This window comes from Meles meles, unplaced genomic scaffold, assembly GCF_922984935.1.
Source record: "Meles meles unplaced genomic scaffold, mMelMel3.1 paternal haplotype, whole genome shotgun sequence".
Lineage (NCBI taxonomy): Eukaryota > Metazoa > Chordata > Mammalia > Carnivora > Mustelidae > Meles > Meles meles.
In genome coordinates, this window is record NW_025721601.1 from 694,531 (window position 1) to 717,089 (window position 22,559).

Sequence of the window (22,559 nt, forward strand, 5' to 3'; positions counted from 1 at the left end):
TCAGAGCAGCCTCCAAATTGGGGTAGGCTCAGAGGCCTTGCTGGTGTCTCCTAATCTGGAAGGTTTGGCAACTGTGACGGGTAGATTGTCCTTCAGGAGAGCAGGCCCAGTCATGCAGTGTGTCTCCATAGTCCCCATCCTGGAGTGAATGTGGGCCAGGGCTTTGGGGACAGAAATCTGAAAACAAACACTCGCCTTAGGTGTGGGGAAGAGTGTATGGCAGGCCCTGTCTAGAGACCATGAGGGGAGCTCCTTGGGATATGAAATAAGGGCAAATATGTGGCGGTAGATCAGGTTTTGTCTCTGGATTTTGTGTCAAGGATTGCTGTAGAATGAGGATGTAACCTTACAGGCAATGGATTATTCTTCCCCTCTGGGTAATTTGCCAGGCTCCCAAGAGTCTGGGTTCATTCTGAGGGATGGGAGGAGTCCTTTTTTCTCTCTCAGATGTCCCTCAAAAAGTGGGATTTCACAGCAGAGCACTGGGTACAGGGGATTGGAAAACCTGAACTTTGGTTAAATTTGGGGCAATGTGGCATGGCAAGCCCCATATGCGGGCTCTTGGTCCAGCCAGTAAGAGGCCTTATTTGAAAACGGGGCTCCCGCTGAGTGTCCCAATGTGTGTTTGTGCCCAAGGCGGCCCTCAATCATGGGTGTTACCTTGTGGGACATGCAGTGTTCTCCTACACTGAAGGTTTGACACCATCCTAAGAAAAGGTTTCCTGCTATGGGGAAGGGGGAGTTCTAAGTTGTGCATCAGGTCCCCCCCCAACCCGTGCAGGGATTTGAGATAAGGTCTAGGTTAAGATGCTTGAAAACTTGGTTGGGAAAGATGATGGACAAAGGCCATGATGGGTCTGAAGTGCTGGGTGTGCGGCCAGCTGTCTGGGTGTCTGACAGGAGATCTAGACTCAGGCTATGTCAGACAGAGCATTAGTGCTCAGGGCAGCCTATGAAATGGGGTGTGTTTGAGGGCCAGGAAAGTGGATCCTCACTAGGGTTTCTGGGATGCCCCATAGGGCAAAGTTTTTCTTCTTGTGGGCAGGCAAATTACTGTGTTGTGCCTCCAGATTTACCCATTTGAAGGCCCTGTGGTAGGAGTGTAGAGACATATGTCTGAAAACACAAGCTAGGGGTAGGTTTCTGGCTGAGAGCATGGCAGGCCCACTCTGCAGAGTCTGAATCGAGATCTCTTGCATCTGAAGTAAGGGCGAGTATCAGATGTTGGCTCAGGCTTGAGTTTATGTCCATCATGGCCCATTAATGAAGGGGCTGCCACTTAAGGCCCTGGAGGATTTCCCACTCTGGGGGTTGTGACCCACTCCAAATGGCAAGGTTTTCCTATGCGGGGAAGGCAAGTCTTCTTGGATGGCTCAACGATACCCCATATGGAAAGATTCATGGGTAGTGCTGTAAGGATGGATACCTGGAAAACCCACCTTGCATTCCCATTGGCTCCTTGGCACAAGGAAGTTTCAATAAGCTGGCTCTGAGTCGAACTACCCAGGGGGATGAGTTGAAATGGACTCTCATGATGATTGGTCATAATGTAGATTTGTGTCCTTGGAGACCTTGGAATGTGGCTGTAGCTCAAGGGCCCTGCAGGATTCTCCTACCCGGAGGGTTGGACACAGCTCTCAATAGCAAGCTTCCCATGTGGAGATGAGAGCTGTTCTGTTCTGTGCCTCACAAAACCCTCATATGCTGGTAATCGAAACCAGGCCTCTGAGGAGAGATGCCTGGAAACCAAAGCTATATTTCAGATTAGGGCCTAGGGGCATTTCCAGTTCATATTTCTGTCTCTGGGAACTTGAGTCTGTGTTTCTGAGTAGAGGTAGTTGCTCAGGTTGTGTCAGAATGTGCCTTTTTGTCCAGGGCCTTCTACGCTATTGGGATTACCTCGGGGGTCTTGGAGGTTTCTCCTAATCTGGGTGGTTGTGGCCAATGGAATGGGTACAGTTTCCTTAGAGAGGAGAGACGCAGTCCTGTGGTGTGCTACCAGAGGCCCCAGCCTGGAGGCTGTGTGGACTAGGGCTGTGAGGACAGAAGTCTGAAAACACAAACTCGGCTTAGTTTTGGGTCCAAGGGTAGGGTAGGCCCGATTTGAAGACCATGAGGGGAGCTCCTCGGGATATGAAATAAGGGCAATTGAGGCAGTGGCTCAGAATTTTGTCGCTGTATTTTGTGTCAAGAAAGGCCATGGAATGTCGGGGTGGCCTCATGGGCCATGGACGTTTCTCCCACTCCGGGAGTTTGGCCTGGCTCCCAAGAGTCTGGGGTCATTCTGTGGGAAGGGAGGAGTCCTGTTTCCTGTCACCGGTGTCCCAAAAAACAGAGGAATTCCAGAGCAGAGCCCTGCATATGGGCTACTGGAAAACCCAAAATTTTATTAAGATATGGGCCTAGGGCCATGGCAAGCCCGATATGCGTGCTATTGGTCCAACCCCTGAGAGGCCTTATTTGTAAATGGAGTTCATGCTGAGGGCCCTACTGCGTACTTGTGCCCTAGTTGAGTCTCAAGCATTTGTGTGGCCTCATGGGCCAAGCAGGTTTCTCCTACTCTGAGGTTTGACACCATCCCAAAAGCAGGGTTTCTTGCCATGGGGAAGGAGGAGTGCTGTGTTGTGCATCAGGTTTCCCTGGTGCAGGGATTGGAGATAAGGTCTAGGTTCAGATGCCTGGAAACCCAAGTTGGGAAGAGATGAAGGCCTAAAGCCACAGGGGTCTGATGTGCAGGATATTGGGCCAGCTGTCTGAGAGTCTGTCAGGAGGTCTGGGCTCAGGCTGTGTCAGAGCATTGGTGCCCAGGGAAGATTATGAAATTGGGATGTGGTCGAGGACCATGCAGATTGATCCTCATTTGGTGTTTCTGGGCAGCCTCGAAGGGCACTTTTTTTCTTCTAGTGGGCAGGCAGAGTGCTGTGTTTTCACTCCAGAATTCCCAATCTGGAGGGCTTGTAGGTCAGGATTGTGAGGATGGAAGTCTGAAAACACAAGCTGGGGTTAGGTTTCAGACAGAGGGCAAGGCAGGCAGGGGCCCCACTCTCCAGAGGCTGAATCAAGAGCTCCTAAATCTGAAGTCAGGGCGAGAATCAGACATTGGCTCAGGCTTTAGTTTGTGTCCATGATGGTTCGTTAATGAAGAGCCGAGACTCATGGGGCCATGCAGGTTTTCCCACTGTGGGGGTTTTGATCTGCTCCAACCTCAAGTTTTCCTCTGCGGCATAGGCAAGTCCTGATGGATGGCTCAAACATGCCCCATATGGAAAGATTCGAGAGCAAGGCTCTAAGGATGGATGACTGGAAACTCCACCTCCAATTCCCATTGGCTCCTAGGGACAAGGTAGGTTCAATCTGCTGGCTCTGGTGTGAGCTACCCAGGGCCTGAGTTGAAATGGGCTCTTCTTAGGATGGGTCATAATGTGGGTTGGTCTCCATGGAGAACTTGGATTGTCTCGGTGCCTCAGGGTCCCTCAGGTTTCTCTTACCCGGAGGGTTTGACACATCTCGCAATGGCAAGCTTCCCATGTGGAGACAAGAGGTGTTTTGTTTCGTGCCTCAGGACAGCCCCATATGCTGGTAATCAAAACCAGGTCTCTGAGTAGAGATGCTTGGAAACCAAAGCTAGGGTTCAGATTAGTTCCTAGGGGATTGTCTGGTTCAATCTTCTCTCTCTGGGACATCTCTCTGCATGTCTGCGTGACACATGCTCAGCTTGTGTCAGAATGCACCTTTTTGTCCAGGGCCATCTATGCTATTGGGATGGCCTCGGGGGCCTTGTAGGTTTCTCCTAATCTGTAGTAGGTATTTAACTAACCTATCACCTTGGTCAGAATTGGCACCCAAAAGGAGTGGCCCACTCTCCCTGGTTTCTAGGGAGACAGTATGTGTACTCTACTGATTGGATGTCTCCACCTGCCCTGCCCTGCCCTTGTATCTGGGCTTTGCAAGGAAGATCCTCTGGGCGGGGCCATGTCAATCTAAGTTTACTGCATAGGGTCCATCTAAGTTTCCTGCATAAACAACAAAATGGTTCCCTCTGGCTAAGTAGGCCTTACAGTCCCCCTTTTCTTTGGAGATTAGTCAAATCTTTGACTTTTCAGCCTTTTCTATGTTCTCCTGTTGTAAGGGGTTATATTGAGCATGTAAGACTAACATTTTTATCACTCTAATTTTCTTTTGTTAAAACGACATTGGGATGTTTATAATGCAGGGGCCAAATGTAACGTTTGTGCCCAGTTGTCTCATGAGTAAACCATTCACCTCTTTGTATAACCTTTTCCATTTTTCCTAATTCCATCCATCTAATTTCCCATCTATACTTTACACAAACAGGTAACAATAGGATCAACAATAAACTCATAGTCTTTTGAGTCTTACCTTTAGTCCATGGTCAGTGGCATCCATCGGCTGTGACTTCCATCTCTGCGGGGCATCCACATCCTCAGTTCTTTTGACATGGCCTGCGTGAATCCAGGCCCTGATGACTTCTACTTTCATTGCCGTGGGGGTGGTCAGGACGACAATAAATGGTCCCTTCCAGTGAGGCTCCATGTTTCCCACTTGGTGGCGGTGTATCCAAACCAAGTCCCTGAGTTGGTAAGGATGTGATTCCACCTTGATCTTCGTCCCAGTGTGGGCAGTCCGGATCCCTGTGTGGCTTTTTTTTTTTAATTTTATTTATTTACCTGGCAGAGAGAGAAATATCACAAGTAGGCAGAGAGAGAGAGGGGGAAACAGGCTCTCCTCTGAGCAGAGAGCCCCATGTGGGGCTCAATCCCAGGACCCTGAGATCATGACCTGAGCTGAAGGCAGAGGCTTAGCCCACTGAGCCACCCAGACACCCCCTGTGTGGATTTTTTTAAAGACAGACTGTAATAGCTGCAGTGACTGGAGTACAGACTGATCAGTCATTTCTGCTATAGCAATCTTTTGTAGCCGAGGGCGGGGTGGGGGCTCTTCCGAACTTTATTTCAAATGGGGTCACCTTGTTTAAGTAGGGTGTATGTCATGCCCTGAGGAGGGCGAAAGGAAGGAAATCGACCCATCCACCACCAGTCTCCAGAATTAGCTTTGTCAAGGTATCTTTAAGAGTCCGGTTCATTCTCTCTACCTCCCTGGAACTCTGGAGCCGGTAGGCATGATGTAGTTTCCAATTAGTGCCCACAGCATTGGCCAATGCCTGTGAGACTGAACTCACAAATGCAGGACCATTGTCTGACCCAATCGCAAGAGGCAGCCCAAACCCTGGAATTATTTCTTAAATTCCTGCTTCCTTACCTCTTTCTCTTTTCCCTCTTCCAATTCTAGTTCCTCCCATATTAACTGACTGGCATTGAGCACATCCATCAACTACATCATGAACCATACGCCATAACTTAGAAACTTGGAACTGCTTGCCTATAATCTCATTGAGATTGCATGTACCCAAATGAGTATCCTGATGTATCTGGTTTACTACCTTCTTATCTAGTCTTTGAGGAAGAATTAACATTACTGTTTTAGTCTTAGCCCAGTCCCCTTCATAGTCCTGTTTAGACCATTTTTGTAAATACTTTAATCTTCCTTTGAATAGCCCGGTTTTTCTGGTAGGGCTGGAGCCTGGAGTGTAACCAGCTCTTGCACTGTTTCTCCGTCTGCTTGCTTTGTGGCTCGATCTGCTAATTGGTTTCCTTTTGAAATCAGATCCATCCCCTTTTGCTGTCCTGGGAAATGCATAATGGCCACCTCTTTTTGGGTACCATGTAGCCTGGAGGAGAGCCAATATTTCTCCTCTGTTTTTAATTCCTTTTCCTTCTGCTATTAATAGGCCCCTTTCTTTATGAATAGACGAGAGTAGCAAAGGTGTACCTGCTGTCCATATAGATGTTGGAGGTTTTACCTTTGGCCATCTGCAGTGCCTTGGTGAGTACAATCAACTCCATTATTTGCACCGAGGTTCAGGGCCTTGGGATGGGCGGGGGGCATTGTAGGTTTCTCCTCATCTGTAGGGTTGTGGCCCATGGAATGGGCACAGTTTCCTTCAAGAGGGTGCACACAGTCCTGCAGCGTGGCTCTAGAGGCCCCATCCTGGAATGTGTGTGGGCCAGGGCTGTGGGAACAGAAGTCTGAAAACACAAACTTGGCTTAGGTTTGGGGCCGAGGGTATGGCAGGCCCGATCTACAGACCGTGAGGGGAGCTCCTTGGGATATGAAATAAGGGTGAATGTGAGACGGTAGCTCAGGCTTTTGTCTCTGGATTTTGTGTAAAAGAGGGACATGGAATGGATGGGTGGCCTCATGGGCCATGGACGGTTCTGCCTCTCCGCAGATTTTGCCCAGCTCCCAAGAGTCTGGCATCATTCTGTGGTAAGGGAGGAGTCCTGTTTTCTGTCTCAGGTGTCCCTCCAAAGGAGGAATTCCAGAAAATAGCTGCAGGTATGGGAGAATGAATAATCCCACCTTTAGTTAGGTTTGGGGCCTAGGGGCATGGCTAGCCCGATATGCAGGCTCTTGATCCAGCTACCGAGAGGCCTCATTTGAAAATGAAGCTCAGGCTGAGGTTCCCAATGTGTGTTTGTGCCCAAATCGACCTTCAAGTATGGGCGTGGCCTCATGGGCCATGCAGGTTTCTCCTACTCTGAGGGTTTGACTTTGACCCCCATCCCAACAGCAAGGTTTCTTGCCATGGGGAAGGAGGAGTACTGTTTTGCAGATCAGGAAACCCCCATATGCCAGTATTCAAACAGGACTCTGGGGAGAGATGCCTGCCAACTTAACCTAGCGTTCAGATTAGGGCCTAGGGGCATGTCCGGTTCAATCTTCTGTCTCTGGGGACATTTGTCTACATGTCTGAGTGGAGGTAGTTGCTCAGGATGTGTCAGAAATGCTTTAGTCCAGGGTGGACTATGCATTTGGGACGGCTTCAAGGACCTTGTAGGTTTCTCCTAATCTGTAGGGTTTTGGCAAATGGAATGGGCACAGATTCCTTCGAGGGAGTAGACACAGTCCTGCAGTGTGGCCCCAGATGTCCCAGCCTGAAGAGTGTATGGGCCAGAGTTGTGTGGACAGAATTCTGAAAACAAAAACTCGGCTTAAGTTTGGGGTCAAGGGTATGGCAAGCCCGATCTACAGACTGCGAGGGGAGCTCCATGTGATATGAAATAAGGGCGAGTGTGAAGCGGTATCTCAGTCTTTTTTCTCTGGATTTTGTGTCAAGGATGGCCATGGAGCGTAGGGGTGGCCTAGTGGGCCATGGACGATTCTCTGGGGATTTGGCCCAGCTTCCAATCGTTCTGGGTCATTCTGTGGTAAGGGAGGAGTCCTGTTTTCTGTCTCAAGGGTCCCTCCAAAAGAGGGATTCCAGAGCAGAGTCCCAGGTATGGGCGACCGGAAAACCCCACCTTTGGTTAGGATTGGGGTTAAGATAGGGTTCGGTTCAGGTCTGAGGTCATGCCAGTTCCAATGTGCAGTGGATTATTCGAGATCTCAAGCACATGAGTAATGGTGAGTGTCAGAGTTTCGCTCATGCTGGAGTTCGTGTTCATGACGGCCAACTAATGGAGGGGTGGCCTCATGAGGCCATGGAGGTTTTCCCCCACTGGGGCTTGTGAGATGCTCCAAACAGCAAGGTTTCTTTCTGAGAGAAAGGGGGAATCTGATTTGATGGCTCTAGCATCTCCAATACGAAAGTTTTCATAGCAGAGTTCTATGCAGGAATGCCTAGAAAGGCCAACCCACCTTATAATTGCAGCCTCGGAACATGACAGCTTACATCTGGTGGCTGTGGGGCGAAGTGCCAAGGGGGCTGAGTTGACATGGAGTCTCATGTTGATTGGTCACAATACTGGTTTGTGTCCAGGGAGACCTTAGGAATGTGGCGATGGCTCAAGGGACATCCAGGATTCTCCTACCCTGAGGGTTTGATACAGCTCCCAAGAGCAAGGTTTCCTTCTGGGGACAGGAGATGTTCTGTTTTGTGGCTCAGAGACCACATGTTGGAACATATGTTGGTATTTAAGAACAGGCCTCTGGGTACAGATGCCTAAAAACCCAAGCTAGGGTTCTGATGAGGTCCTAGGGGCATGTCTGGTTCAATCTTCTGACTCTAGGGCCATTTACCTTGGTGTCTGCCTGGAGATAGATACTCAGGGTGTGTCAGATTGTGCATTTTTGTTCAGAGCACCCTATGAAATTGGGGTGACATTTGGGGCCTTTCAGATTTTTCCTAATCTGGAAGCGTTGGTCAAAAGTAAAGGACACAGTTTCCTTCGGCAGGCAGGCATAGTCCTGCTTTGGGGCTCTTCAGGCCTCAGCCTCGAAGGTGTGTGGGCCAGGGCTCTGGAGACAGAAGACTGAAAACACAAAGTCGGGTTAGGGTTAGGGCCGAGGGTATGGCAGGCCCGAACTGCAGACCCTGATTGTTGCTCCTCAGGATATGAAATTAGGGCAAATGTGAGGTGGTAGCTCAGGCTTTTGTCTCTGGTTTTGTGTCTCAGTTGAACCTGGAATGTAAGGATGGCCTGATGGGGCCATGGAAGATTCTCCCTCTCTGGGGATTTTGCCCTGCTTCCAAAAGTTTGGTGTCATTCTGGGGAAAGAGAGGAGTCTAGTTTTCTGCCTCTGGAGTCCCCCCAAAAGAGGGATTTCAGAGCAGGGTTCTGGGTACAGGTGCCTGAAAAAACCACACTTTGGGTCAGAATTTGGCCTAGGGGCATGGCAAGCTCAGTATGTGGGCTTTTGGCCCAACTCCTGAGGGGTTTATTTGAAAATGGGGCTCAGGGTGCAGGTCACTTGTGCCTTAGTAATCAAGTCGGCCCTCAAGAGTGGGCGTGGTCTCATTGGACTTTCAAGTTTCTCCTACACTGAGGGTTTGACATTCATCCCGACAGCAAGTTTTCCTCCCACAGGGAAGGAGGAGTTCTGTTTTGGGTGGCTGATTACCACATATGCACGGATTTGAGATAAGATCTGGGGACAGATGGCTGATAATTCAGGCTGGGTAGAGATCATGGTCTAAGGCCCTGGCAGGTCTGATCTAATGGATACAAGGTCAGCTATCTGGGTGTGTGAGGGGAAGTCTGGGCTTAGGCCGTGTCAGACAGAGCATTAGTGTACGGGGTTGTCTATGAAACTGGAGTGCCATTGAGGGTGGTGCAGTTTGATCCTCATTTGGGGTTTTTGAGCAGCCCCATGGGACACTTTTTCCTTCTGGTGGGCAGGATTAGTGCTGCACTGAGGTTCCAAAATTCCGAATCTGGAGGGCTTGTGGGCCAGGAGTGTGAGGATGGAAGTCGGAAAACACAAGCTATGGTTAGGGTTGGGGCCTAGGGCATGGAAGGACTGATTTTCAGAGGCTGAGCAGAGATCACAGGCATCTGAAATAAAACAAGTCTCAGACGGCTTCTCACGCTTGAGTTGTGTCCATGAGGGCCGCCTGATGTAGGGGTGGCCTCATGAAGACATGGAGGTTTTCCTAATCTGGGGGTTGTGTTGTGCTCCAAACAGGAATGCTGTTTGATGGCTCAAGGGTACCCCGTATGGAAAGATTTGAGAGCAAAGTCTACATATGGATGCCTGAAAACCCCACCTAGGGTTTCCATTGCAGCCGAGGGACATGTCAGGTCTTATCTGCTGGCTCTGGGGCGAGCTACCCAGGGGGCTGAGTTGTAAAGGAGTCTCATGCTGAGGGTCACAATACAGGTTTGTGTTCCAGGTGACCTTTGAATGTCGTGGTGGCCTCAGGGCACAAGCAGGATTCTACTGCCCTGAGGGTTTGACACAGCTCCAAATAGCAAGGTTTCCTTTGGGGCCAGGAGGCGTTGGGTTCTTTGGCTCAGGGATCCCCAAATATTGGTATTCGTGTCCAGACCTCTGGGGACAGATACCTGAACACCTAAACTAGTCTACAGATGAGAGTCTAGGAGCATGTCAGGTTCTATCTACTCTCTCTGGATCCATCTACCTGGGTGTCTGATGGGACTTAGTTGCTCATGGTGTTTCAGACAGCACATTTTTGTCCAGGGCATCCTACAAAATTGGGGTGGCCTCAGGGGCCTTGCAGGTTTCTCCTATTCTTGAGGTTTCTTCAAGCTCTAAAGGGCCTAGCTTCCTTCTGGAGGACAGGAATAGTCCTGTGGTGTGGCTATGGAATACCCAGGCTGGAGGGTTTGTGGGGAAGAACTCTGCTGACAGAAGTCTGAAAACACCATCTTGGCTTAGGATCAGGCCCAATGGTATGGCAGGCCCGACCTGCAGACCCTGAGATGATCTCCTCGGGATCTGAAATGAGGTTAAATGTCAGGCAGATGCTCAGGCTCTTGCTTCTGGTTTTTGTGTCTAGGATGGCCGTGGAATGTAATGATGGCCCCATGGACCACGAAAGATTCTCCCTGTTTGTTGGGCACCGGCCAAAATCATGGTGTCATTGTGGGGGAAAGGAGGAATCCTGTTTTCTGATTCAGGGCTCCCCAAAGGAGAGATTTGAAAGCAGACTCTGGGTATGGGTGTCTGGGAAACCTATCCTTGGGTTAGAATTTGGGCCTATTGTCATGCCAGGCCTCACGTGCTGGCCCTAGGTCAACATACTGATGGGGCTTAGTTGAAAACGTGGCTCAGGCTGAGGGTCACAATGCAGGTTTGTGCCCAGGGCGGCCCTCAACAGTGGGCGGGACCTCACGGGCCACGCAGGTTTCTCCTACTCTGAGGGTTTTACACACATCCCAGTAGTAACTTTTCCTGCTGGGGGAAGGAGGACTTCATTTTCTGGATCATGTTCCTCCTTTATGCAGGGATTGGAGACTGGGCCTCTGGGGACATGCCCATAAACCAAAGATGGGTAGAGATGATGGCCTAGTGCCATGGCAGGTCTGATAGTCAATAGGAGGCCAGCTACCTGGTTGGTTGACAGGAAGTCAGGGCTCAGGATGTGGCAGAGAGAACACTAGTGCACAGGGCGGCCTATGAAATTGTGGTGCCCTTGAGAGCTGTGTGGGTTGATACTCATTTGGGGTTTCTGTGCTGTCCCATAGGCCACTTCTGCCTTCTGAAAGGCAAGCGGAGTGCTGTGTTGGGGCTCCAGAATTCCCAATGTGGAGGGAAAGTGCACAAGGACTCTCGGTGTGGAAGACTGAAAACACAAGCTAGGGCTAGGGTTAGAGCCTAGGGCATGGCAGGCCCAATCTACAGAGGCTGAAGCTTGTTTCCTGGCTTCTGAGGTTAAGAGAGTGTCAGGCTTTTACTCAGACTATAATTGTTGTTCACTAGGACCACTGTATGTTGAGGTGGCCTCCTGAGCCCATGGAGGTTTCTCCCGCTCTGTCGGTTTTGCGCAGTTGCAAATTGGAAGTTCTCATTCTGGGGAAGAGGTGGAGTCCTGTTTTTTCACCTAGGTTCCCCCATATTGAGGGATATGAGAGCAGAGCTCTTGGTATGGAAGCCTGAAAACTCAGCCTCGGGTTAATCGTAGGACCTGGGGGCATGGCAGGTCTGATCTGCTGACTCTGGGACAGGGTATGTGGCTGGATAACTGGACTTTGGAGCTCGGGCTGAGGGAAAGTATGTGTATTAGTGTCCAGGGCTGGATTCCGGAATTGGGGGTGGCTTCACAGTTTTGTGCAGCTTCCTTGTAATATGTGGATTGTGTGCATCTCCATGGGGCACATTTTCCATCTGGGGGGCAGCAGAGTCTTGTGGTGTGGCTCTGTTCTTCCGTATCCAGATGATTATTTCCTATGATAATAGTTATCTATTCATTTTTATTGAACTCACAGTGCCAATAAAAATTTTACACATTTCTTGTGATAAAAAATGACCACCTACCATAATGGGGGACCCTAAAACAGGACCTTTGGTGAATCTTCCTATGGCAAGGGGTATAAATGTCAAACAGTGAACAAGACAAATTATGGCAAATACAGAAAAAGTAATAGAAATAAAATGCTAATACAAATCTTTCCCTTGTATTCTGTACAGAATATTATTTAGAAATGTGTTTGCGAGACGGTTAATACAGCTAGACTTAATCGGGATGAAGTCTTTTTAAGATAAATTTTTATTTATCAGCTGCAATTGTGACATACTTTAGTGCTCTTTATTAAAGTATTCCCAAATTTTTGTCTTCTAGGAACAAGTGAAAGTGGCAATCCCCTTGTTCTTTACTTTGGTCAATAAAACGGGAATGGCAGTGTCATGTTCATTCCTAGGGGCACTTCAAGACTCTCCCCCCACTGTCACAGTTAGCAGCAATTCTGCAAAGGCTGGCCACTGTACAGGCTTAAGACCTTAATGAGAAGAATGCAGGGAATCATAGTGACAATGTTGTTTGAAGCCACCATAATGTGAGTTTCTTTTACTGCAGGGTGATTTTGCTTGTACTGTTTGGTAGAGCAAGTGTTCAAACCAAAACAGCTCACGCTTGCAAAGCCTGACATCAATGAAGGATGTGCTAGCGATGATATGATCAAGTTCTTAATGATGGTGGCTTCATGGTTAAGAAAATGGCTCTCACCTGCAAACCGTCACTTTGATATATATATATATATATATATATATATATATATATATATAATTTTTGTTTTTGTTTGTTTATTTATTTTTAATAAACATATAATGTATTTTTATCTCCAGGGGTACAGGTCTATGAATTGCCAGGTTTACACACTTCACAGCACTCACCATAGCACATACCCTTCCCAATGTCTATAACCCCCACCATATAGGGGTAGGGTTATAGACACATATCTATCTATCTATCTATCTATCTATCTATCTATCTATCTATCTACCTATCTATCTATATAGATAGATAGATATACATGAGGCCTGAAAGACTCTTGGTAATGGAGGTTATTTGTGCCTTAGTGGTCTGTTAGTGAGGTGCTTGGGGGAACACTACCCTCTGCACTGATGTCATCATGCAGCCTCTTGGTTGGTGTCAAACAGTGGGTTCCCAGATTTATGCAAAGGCTGAACTTCACACAACTCACACATCTGAGCTGTGGGGTCTCTTAAATATAATTAAAAGCAGACATATGGAAAACACTGATTACTGAGGCATTCATAGCCTCAGCAATATTCTCTATGGATAACCAAGGCTTAGTTTGTTTTTTTTTTTTTAAAGGAGTATTTTCCATTTTGTCTTAAAAGAAGCTCATTGTCCATGCATATGAAACACAAATATTTAGCTCATTCTGAATTTTTTTCTTAGAAATTTCAGAAGCAGAATGATTTCACCAGAAAAGAGCATTTGGCAGATCACAGTAGGCACTGCACCGTAGGTAGGTAAAGTTTATGTCAGTGTTCATTCTGTAAACGTTTTCAGAGAACCTGCATTATGATGGACAGCTGTGCCAATTGCTGAGAATACAAATGTTAATGAGACATTTTCTCCAGTCAAGTGGGATTTAGAAACAACAAATCAGTGGAAACAGAGTGGTGCTCTAGTGGAGGCATACACATTGTTGCTCCAAAGCAAATTTATTGGCAAATTTTTAGGGATAAATTTGATGCCATGCTTGGCTTTTAATAAATGACCAAGAAAAACTGAAAATATCCTTAATTCCTGCTCATTTTAAAATTCTGTTCTTTACATCTACCGTATCATTTCCCTGATATGAGGAAGTGGAGGTGCAACATGGGGGGTTGGGGGGGAAGGAAAAGAATAAATGAAACAAGATGGGATCGGGAGGGAGACAAACCATAAGTGACAATCTCACAAAACAAACTGAGGTTGCTGGGGTAGGAGGTTTGGGAGGGGGGTGGGGTTATAGACTTTGGGGAGGGTATGTGGTATGGTGAGTGCTGTGAAGTGTGTAAACCTGGCAATTCATAGACCTGTACCCCTGGAGATAAAAATACATTATATGTTTATAAAAAATAAATAACAACAACAACAACAACAACAAACTCCATTCTTTCATGTCTAGGTAGATGTGTGATAATTGGTTTATGGTAACTTCAAAGCCATCTGAGACCTAGATATCCATCCCCTCTCCCATCCCAAATGGTGGTAGTGCTGCCAATGGACCAAATGGGATATTAAGAAATAGAATACAGCCTGATCTTACTGTGGAGAATAAACATCTTCCAGTAGTGTTAAGTGGATGCTAAATACACAAAGCTTATTATTTTCCTGAACTGGTGTCCTTCAGAGATTAAATTGTAGTCTATTTCCTGCCACTCACCTTTGTGTCAAGAATTCTCCAAGCAATGCAATCTAAGAACAGCAACCATGGTAGAGAGTATTCCTGCCATGCTGGTCCTTGAATATCTTTTCGGGGGACATGAAATATGTTGATAATTATTTCACGTGTCCACTTTCCTTTGCTGGTTTTGACCTGAAGAATGTATGATTCTTTCCTCTAACATCTCAGTGGGTATCTTTGAGAGCAGGAAACACTCATCTGTGGAAGACAGAGTTGAAATGTTTATATTGTGAGTTGGGATAATCGTGCAGCATTTATCAGACCCAAGAGCTGCCTGACCTAGGCTTCCCTCTGTTCAGGTTTATTTCCTGGAGGTGATGACTAGGTGAGACCCCAACCAGAGTCATTGAAGTGAGTTCCCATTAAAGTGGGAAAAACTAGATTGCTTCTCCAAGTATAATGGCTATCAAGAGGAAAGACAGTTCTTTGAAAGTTTAGAGGAAACATAGACTCCACCTCTGCCACCTTCCTCTGGCAGAGCACGGCCCCAGCCCTTTTCTCAGGTGTCACAGGAGCTCCGGCTTGTGTCTGCACCACAGTGCTACTAAAACTACAAGCAATATTTGTCCAGGAAGACTGCTTTCTATGAAGCCAGAATTACCCTGATCCCCAAACCAGGCAAAGACCCTAACAAAGAGGAGAATTTCAGACCAGAGGAGAATTTTCAGACCAATAAATCTGATGAATATAGATGCTAAGATTCTCAAAAAGATCCCAATTAATAGGATCCAACATGGGTGCCTGGGTGGCTCAGTGGGTTAAAGTCTCTGCCTTCGGCTCAGGTCATGATCTCAGGGTCCTGGGATCGAGCCCCACATCAGGCTCTCTGCTCCGCGGGGAGCCTGCTTCCTCCTCTCTCTCTGCCTGCCTCTCTGCCTAGTTGTGATTTCTCTCTGTCTAATAAATAAAATATTCAAAAAAATAAATAAATAAAGGCTACGCTTTAAAAAAAAAAATAGGATACAACAGTACACTGAGAGGATTATGCACCAGGAACAGGTGGGATTCATCCCTGGGATACAGGGGTGGTTCGACATTTGCAAATCAATCATTGTGATACAACAAATCAACAAGAGAAGAGAGGAAAACTACTTGGTCCCCTCAGTTGATGCAGAAATAGCATTTGACAAAATACAACATCTGTTTCTTATTAAAACCATTAAAAGTATAGGGATAGAGGGAACATTCCTCAACTTCATCAAATCTATCTATGAAAACCCCACAGTAAATATCATTCTCAATGGGGAAAAGCTGACAGCCTTCCTTTTGAGATCAGGAACATGACAAGGATGTCCACTCTCACCACTATTGTTCAACATAGTATTAGAAGTCATAACAACAGCAATGAGACAATAAAGAGAAATAAAAGATATTCAAATTGGCAAAGAATAAGTCAAAGTCTCTTTCTTTGCAGATGACATGATACTTTATATGGAAAACCCAAACTACTAGAACTCTTACAGCAAATCAGCAAGTGCAGGATACAAAATCAATGTACAGGGGTGCCTGGGTGGCCCAGTGGCTTAAAGCCTATGCCTTCAGCTCAGTTCATGATCCCAGGGTCCTGGGATTGAGCCGCACATTGCGCTCTCTGCTCAGCAAGGAGCCTGCTTCTGCCTCTCTCTCTGCCTGCTTCTCTGTCTACTTGTGATCTCCATCTGTCTAATAAATAAATAAAATCTTTAAAAAATCAATGTACATAAATCATTTGGTTTCTTATACACTAACAATGAAAATAAAGAAGGGAAAATTAGAGAATTGATTCCTTTTACTATAGCACCAAAAACCATCAGATACCTGGGAATACACCTAACCAAAGAGGTAAAGGATCTGTACTCGAGGAACTGCAGAACACTCATGAAAGAAACTTAAGAAGACAAGAAAAGATGGAAAAACATTCCATGTTCACGGATCAGAAGAATAAACTTTGTTAAAATTCCTATACTGCCTAAATCAATCTCTACTTCCAATACCATCCCGATCAAAACTCCACCAGCATTTTTCAAAGTGCTGGAATAACCATTCCTAAAATTTGTAGGGAGCCAGAAAAGACACCATACTTCTAAGGAAATGTTGAAAAAGAAAAACAAACCTGGGATTTTCACAATCCTGATTTCAAGCTTTACTACCAAACTGTGATCATCAAGACATCATGGTACTGGCACAAAAACAGACACATTGACCAGTGGAACAGAGTAGAGAGTACAGAAATGGACCCACAGCTCTATGGTCAAATAATATTTGACAAAACAGGAAAAATGTCTAGTGGAAAAAAGACAGTCTCTTCAATAAATTCTGCTGAGAAAATTGGACAGCTTTTGTGTAGAAGACACTTGACAATGCTCTTACACCATACACAAAGATAAACTCAAAATGATTAAAAGACCTCAACGTGTGTCAGGAATTCATCAGAATCCTAGAGGAGAACATAGACAGTAACCACTTCAACATGGGCCACAGAAACTTCTTTCAAGACATGCCTCCGAAGGCAAAGGAAACAAAATCAAAAATGAATTTTTGGGATTTCATCGAGATCAAAAGATTCTACACAGCAAAGGAAACAGACAACAAAACAGAGGCAACCTACGGAATGGGAAAATGTATTCGCAAATGACACTACAGACAATAGGCTGATATCTAAGATTTATAAAGAACATCTCAACCTCAACACTCAAGAAACAGATAATCACATTTTTATTAAAAAATGGGCAGAACACATTAATGGACACTTCTCCAAAGCAGACATACAAATGCTAACAAACACATGAAAAAACAACAACAACTGCTCATCCTTATTAGCCATCAGGGAGATTTCATCAGGGAGTTAATCCAGTACAGATCCTTTACCTCTTTGGTAGGTTTATTCCCAGGTATCTTATGGATTTTGGTGCCATAGTAAATGTAATCAATTCTCCAATTTCCCTTTCTATATTTGCATTGTTAATGTATAGGAAACCAACTGATTTCTGTACATTGATTTTGTATCCTGCACATTGCTGAATTGCTGTATGAGTTCTAGGAGTTTGCGGGTGGAGTCTTTTGGGTTTTCCATATAAAGTATCATGTTGTCTGTGAAGAAAAAGTGTTTGACTTCTTCATTGCCAATTTGAATACTTTTTATTTCTCTTTGTTTTCTGATTGTTGTTGCTAGGACTTTTAACACTATGTTGAACAAGTGGCAAGAGAGAGTATCCTTTTCGTGTTCCTGGTCTCAAAGGGAAGGCTGTCAGCTTTTCCTCACTAAATGATGTTCACTGTGGGTTTTTCATAGATTTGATGAAGTTGAGGAATGTTCCCTCTATCCCTATACTTTGAATGGTTTTAATCAGAAAGGGATGCTGTATTTTGTCAAATGCTATTTCTGCATCAATTGAGAGGACCATGTGATTTTTCTCTTATTGATTCGTTGTATCACAATCATTTGCGAATGCTGAACCACCCCTGTGTCCCAGGGATAAACCCCACCTGATCATGGTGGATAATCTTTTTAATGTACTGTTCAATCCTAATAGCTAAGATCTTGTTGAGAACCTGGGCATCCATATTCATCAGGGATATTAGTCTGAAATTCTCCTTTTTGATGGGGTCTTTTCCTGGTTTGAGGGATACGGGTAATGCTGGCTTCATAGAACGAGTCTGGAAGTTTTCATTCTGTTTCTATTTTTTTAAAGAATTTTCAAGAGAATTTGAAGAAAGAATATTCAAGAGAATCGGTATTATTTCTTCTGTGAATGTTTGGTAAAATCCCCAGGGTATCTGTAAGGTCCTGTGCTTTGGGATATCTTCCTATGGGTTCTACTTGCTGTCTAAAGTTGTCTTATTTCCATCTGAAGGATATACTATTTTTTGTGGCAAGGTCTGTGGTCAGGAATTTTAGCAGATTTTGTTTATCTGGAAGTGTCTAATTTCTTTAATTGTTCCCTCAAAAATGAAGGACAATTTTGCTGATTATAAAATTCTCAGTTGACAGCATTCTTCTTTCAGCTATCTGAGCATACCATCCCACAGCCTTCAGAACTCCAAGTTTTCTCATATGAAATTGCCTGGCAATCTTCCTGAGGATCCCTTGCATATGATCACTCATTTCTCTCTTGCATCTTTCAAGATCCTCTCTTTGCCTTTGTTTTTTGGTAACTTCATTAGTGTGTTTCAGTGTGACTATCTTTGGGTTTATTCAACATGGAGTTTGTTGAACTTCTTAGGCTTACATTATTTATGTCTTTAATCCAATTTGGAAAAAAATTTTACATCATTTCTTCAAATGCTCTTTCTATCCCTTTATCTCTCTTGTCTTTTCCTAGGATTCCCATAATTCTTACTCTGGCTTGGTTGGGACTGTCCCACACAAAATTGATTCTCTGTTTATTTTTCTGTTTTATTTTTCATCCTACTGAAAGTTTAAGGTACTCTCAGATCCTTTCTGAGCATACATCACTTCTGGGCATGGACATGGTTTTCTAAATTCTCCCCTTATATGTGGTTGCTTTCGAATATCCTAATTTCCAAAAGAGTCACATCCCAGCTTCTCTGGGCCTTAGATGGTCTATTCTATATCTCTGCTTGTAATATCTTGCTCCAGGCATCTGTGAGTATAGCTCTCCTAGCTTTCACAAACAGTTCCCATTATTTTTCTTGCTTATGTTCCAAGCTATGCAAGATGGTAATGAATGCCTTACATTCTGAGAATTTTCAGATTACAGCAGATGTATAAAATAACTTGGAAAAAAAGTCTGTTCCTCTAATTTAAGGGGAAAACTGGGAACTATGTTGCTACCAGCTTAAGACCGAGGCTATTACCAGGTCAGGCAGGGGATGGGGTTAAGATGACAATTGCTTGGTTTCTACAAACTTTTACTCTTTTCAGAGCTCTTATGAATTGATTCATACAGCTTCTGGTGTGATCATGTGTGTGTGTGTGTGTGTGTGTGTGTGTGTGTGTGTGTTATGTAGAAATCAGTCCTTGGGATTTTCTACTTTGCCATTTTGCTCATATCATTGCTATATTTTTTTAAAACCTAAGCAACGTTTACAGATAAAATATCTCTTGGAATATTTTTTTCTCCCCCATTTTAATTCCCTTCTATTTGGACTCTAACTGCACATATACTGGGAACTTTGGGTAAGTCCCACGTGTCTCTCCTGTTCTTTTCTTTTTTAAATATTTTATTTATTTATTTGACAGAGAGAGAGAGGTCACAAGTAGTCAGAGAGGCAGGCAGAGAGAGAGGGAGAAACAGGCTCCTCACTGAGCCGAGAGCCCGATGTGGGGCTCGATCCCAGGACCCTGAGATCATGACCTGAGCCGAAGGCAGAGGCTTAAACCACTGAGCCACCCAGGCGCCCCTCTCCTGTTCTTTTCTATTCTTGGTTTTCTCTGTGTTATACCGTGGACATTTTCTATTGACCAGTTCAATAATCTTTTTCTGTCCAATCCCTTCTTAAACCTCTCCATCCTGTTCTTAATTTCACATACATATTTTTCAGTTATAAGCTATGGCTTTTGCTTTTATATAATGTCTAATTCTGGTAAAAATTCTCATTCATTTTGTGTCTTTCTTTCTCTTTTTTTCTTCAGCATATTAATCACAATTATTACAAGGTCTGCTAAGGTTATTTTCTGGATTATCTGTCAGACTTGTTTTTTAGAGTTTTATTATCTTGTTTGTTTATTTCTTGTTGGTTTTATCCATACTGTATTACCTCTTTGCATGTCTTGTAATTTGAAACTGCATGCAATATATTTCAGACAAAAGAACCTTTGAGGGTCCAGATGGTGTCTTCCATCACTTGTCCATCTCTCCCATTAGGCAAAAAGAGTAAGTGGTTGGTAACCTCCATCTAATCACTAAATTTCACTTTAGGTAAGATTTAGTTTCCCTCTTTCATTCCTCCTTTCAGATAGGGCCCTCAATAGCTTCTAACTGAAAGATTCATAAGTCTTCCAACAACATAGCCTTAAGTGGATATTCTAGAATTAAAAAGTACAATGTCTAAAATTAAAACACAGAAGGTGAGTTTAAGAGACCCAGTTTTGTCTTCTGAAGATTTTCATCTCAGTCTTTAGTCTATCAGCCAACAGCTTCGACATTTGACAAGTGGAATTTCATTTGATTTTAGACTAGATAGAGAGAGAGCTAGAAATAGCATCACTCCCATCCTTAAAATAAGAAAAAAGCTATAAAGTTGAAAGTTGATAATTTCTATGAGACCATGAAAGAACCGAAGTCACAGCTACAGAGACAGGTACCTGCAGGAAGAACAGCCCCAGAGCTTTTGCTTCCCTGAGACAGAAGTGGCCAAATGTCATATAAACAAGTAGAAATATAAACAAGATTTTTTTTAACAAGTTGTTGAAGCATGAAATTTACTGAGAGTGTGAAGCCCATGGGGACCACTACTATAAAGGAGGGATTTCACCCTCTTGCAGGGTTTTCCTCTAGGAAACACACCTAACAACCGCAGGGAAGATGGGGAGAATGCTAAGAAAGTTAATGGCTGAAGGAGAAGAAACTTTTGCCAACACTCCACACAGATCCATCCCCCTTATTTTCCCTAAAACGCAATGGCCTTAGCCTACAGAAGAAAGATCAATTAAATCATAGTCTGGGTACTGGGAAAAGGAAATGGAGACCTCCAGTGAAAATCTACCTTACCCCATATCTTTCCAAGTGGATAAGAGCCCCAACCTTCAGAGGGCACACTGGCAAATCCACAGGCTGGGGGTGCATAATGGAAACCCCTTCAATGTAAAGGAGGGAAAAATGAAGCTCTATTTCTGGAAGAAGGGTAGGAACAATAATGACATCCATATTCTTAAGACCAAGGTTCCATCTCTTAAAAAAGAAAAAAAGATCCTTAAAAAAATGTGATTGCCTGAAGCCGAGGTTTAATTAGAAAATCAGAGAATTTCACCATCACCCAAATTTCATCCCCAGCAGCACGTTAACTATCCCAGAGTAAAAATATCAATGGATATAGCAGAAAGAAAAGTATTGGTCTTTTGGGAAGTTCAAATTAAAAACACGATGAGATACCACAATCAGCACTGCTAAAACAAAAACAATAAATGTTTTACATGAAGCTTTATAATTGCCATTCACAGTTGACAAAGAATGTAAACAGCCAAGATGTCCTTGAGCAGATGAAAGGATAAACACGCTGTACACTTGTGTACTGGGCTGCTATTCAGAAAAAAGACATGGTGAGCTGCCGAGTCACAAAACAGCACAGCCGAATTCTACATGCATTTTGTTAAGTGTTCAATCTATCCCGATTTTTCTGTCCCCCAGCAGACTCTCTCTGGTAAAAGCACAGAATATGTTCGAAGAAAACACTGCTGTACTCCTCAGTATCAAATCATGACTCTCTCCATAACTTCCTCAGGTCTCCTTTATCTCCTCGTCTTCCTCACCTTAATTAGGCCAGGGGACTTGGAGGAATGCCTGATTCCTAAGGATTGTGAGGTTAGTGGATATTTTACTGCCTTTCAGGAGATTTTGGAATATGCCTTTTACTTTCTGGTGTATAAACCATCAAATGATTTCTGGGGTCCCCTATACTATCCAATTTTATGATTCCAGCTCATGTGACTACTAAAATTTTTGTTAGTTTTATTTTCTTTCTGCATCCCAGCCTTTGCTGACAACAGGGGAAATAACAACTGATTTTTATTAGTTCTTTCCCAAAGTTTGCTGTCCTTGAAATTTTAACTCATTCAGTACTGCTGTCTCTACCTGTATCTCACGACTTCAAACATGTAACTTTTTGTGGTTTATTCTACTTTTCCTAGTTGTGATTAGTGAAGGTCTTCCATGAATAACTCTCTCACCCAGGAACATACATTTCTATCCTACTTATTTTCAAGAAAAGCTAAATTTTAAATCAAAACACAATCTGTATCTTGATTACAATATTAAGTTTCCACATTTTTCGAGAGATTTGTAGCTATGATTTCTGTTTACAGATTTATAATATTAGAGAGAGAGAAAGTGTGTGCACAAGCAGGAGGAGGGGCAGAGGGAGAGGGAGAGACAGAATCATTAATCAGACTCCATGCTGAGCACAGAGACCCAAGCAGAGCTCCAGCACAGGACACTGAGACTATGACCTGAGCCAAAATCAAGAGTCAGATGCTCTACCAACTGAGCCACCCAGATGTCCCTGTAGCTATGATTTTTTTTAATAACTAAGGAAAATCTCCCTCATTCTCAAATATTTCTGAGGTTATGCTTCATTTTGACTGTTCCTTATTAAAATAGGTCTCTTATGCCTTGGACTCCCATGTTTCTCTCACATTTCAGAACTTCTATCCTGGGCATAGGCAGGAGGAGAGTTTGAGCGGGTCATAGCCAACTCCTTCTGATCATGGTTTCAAAG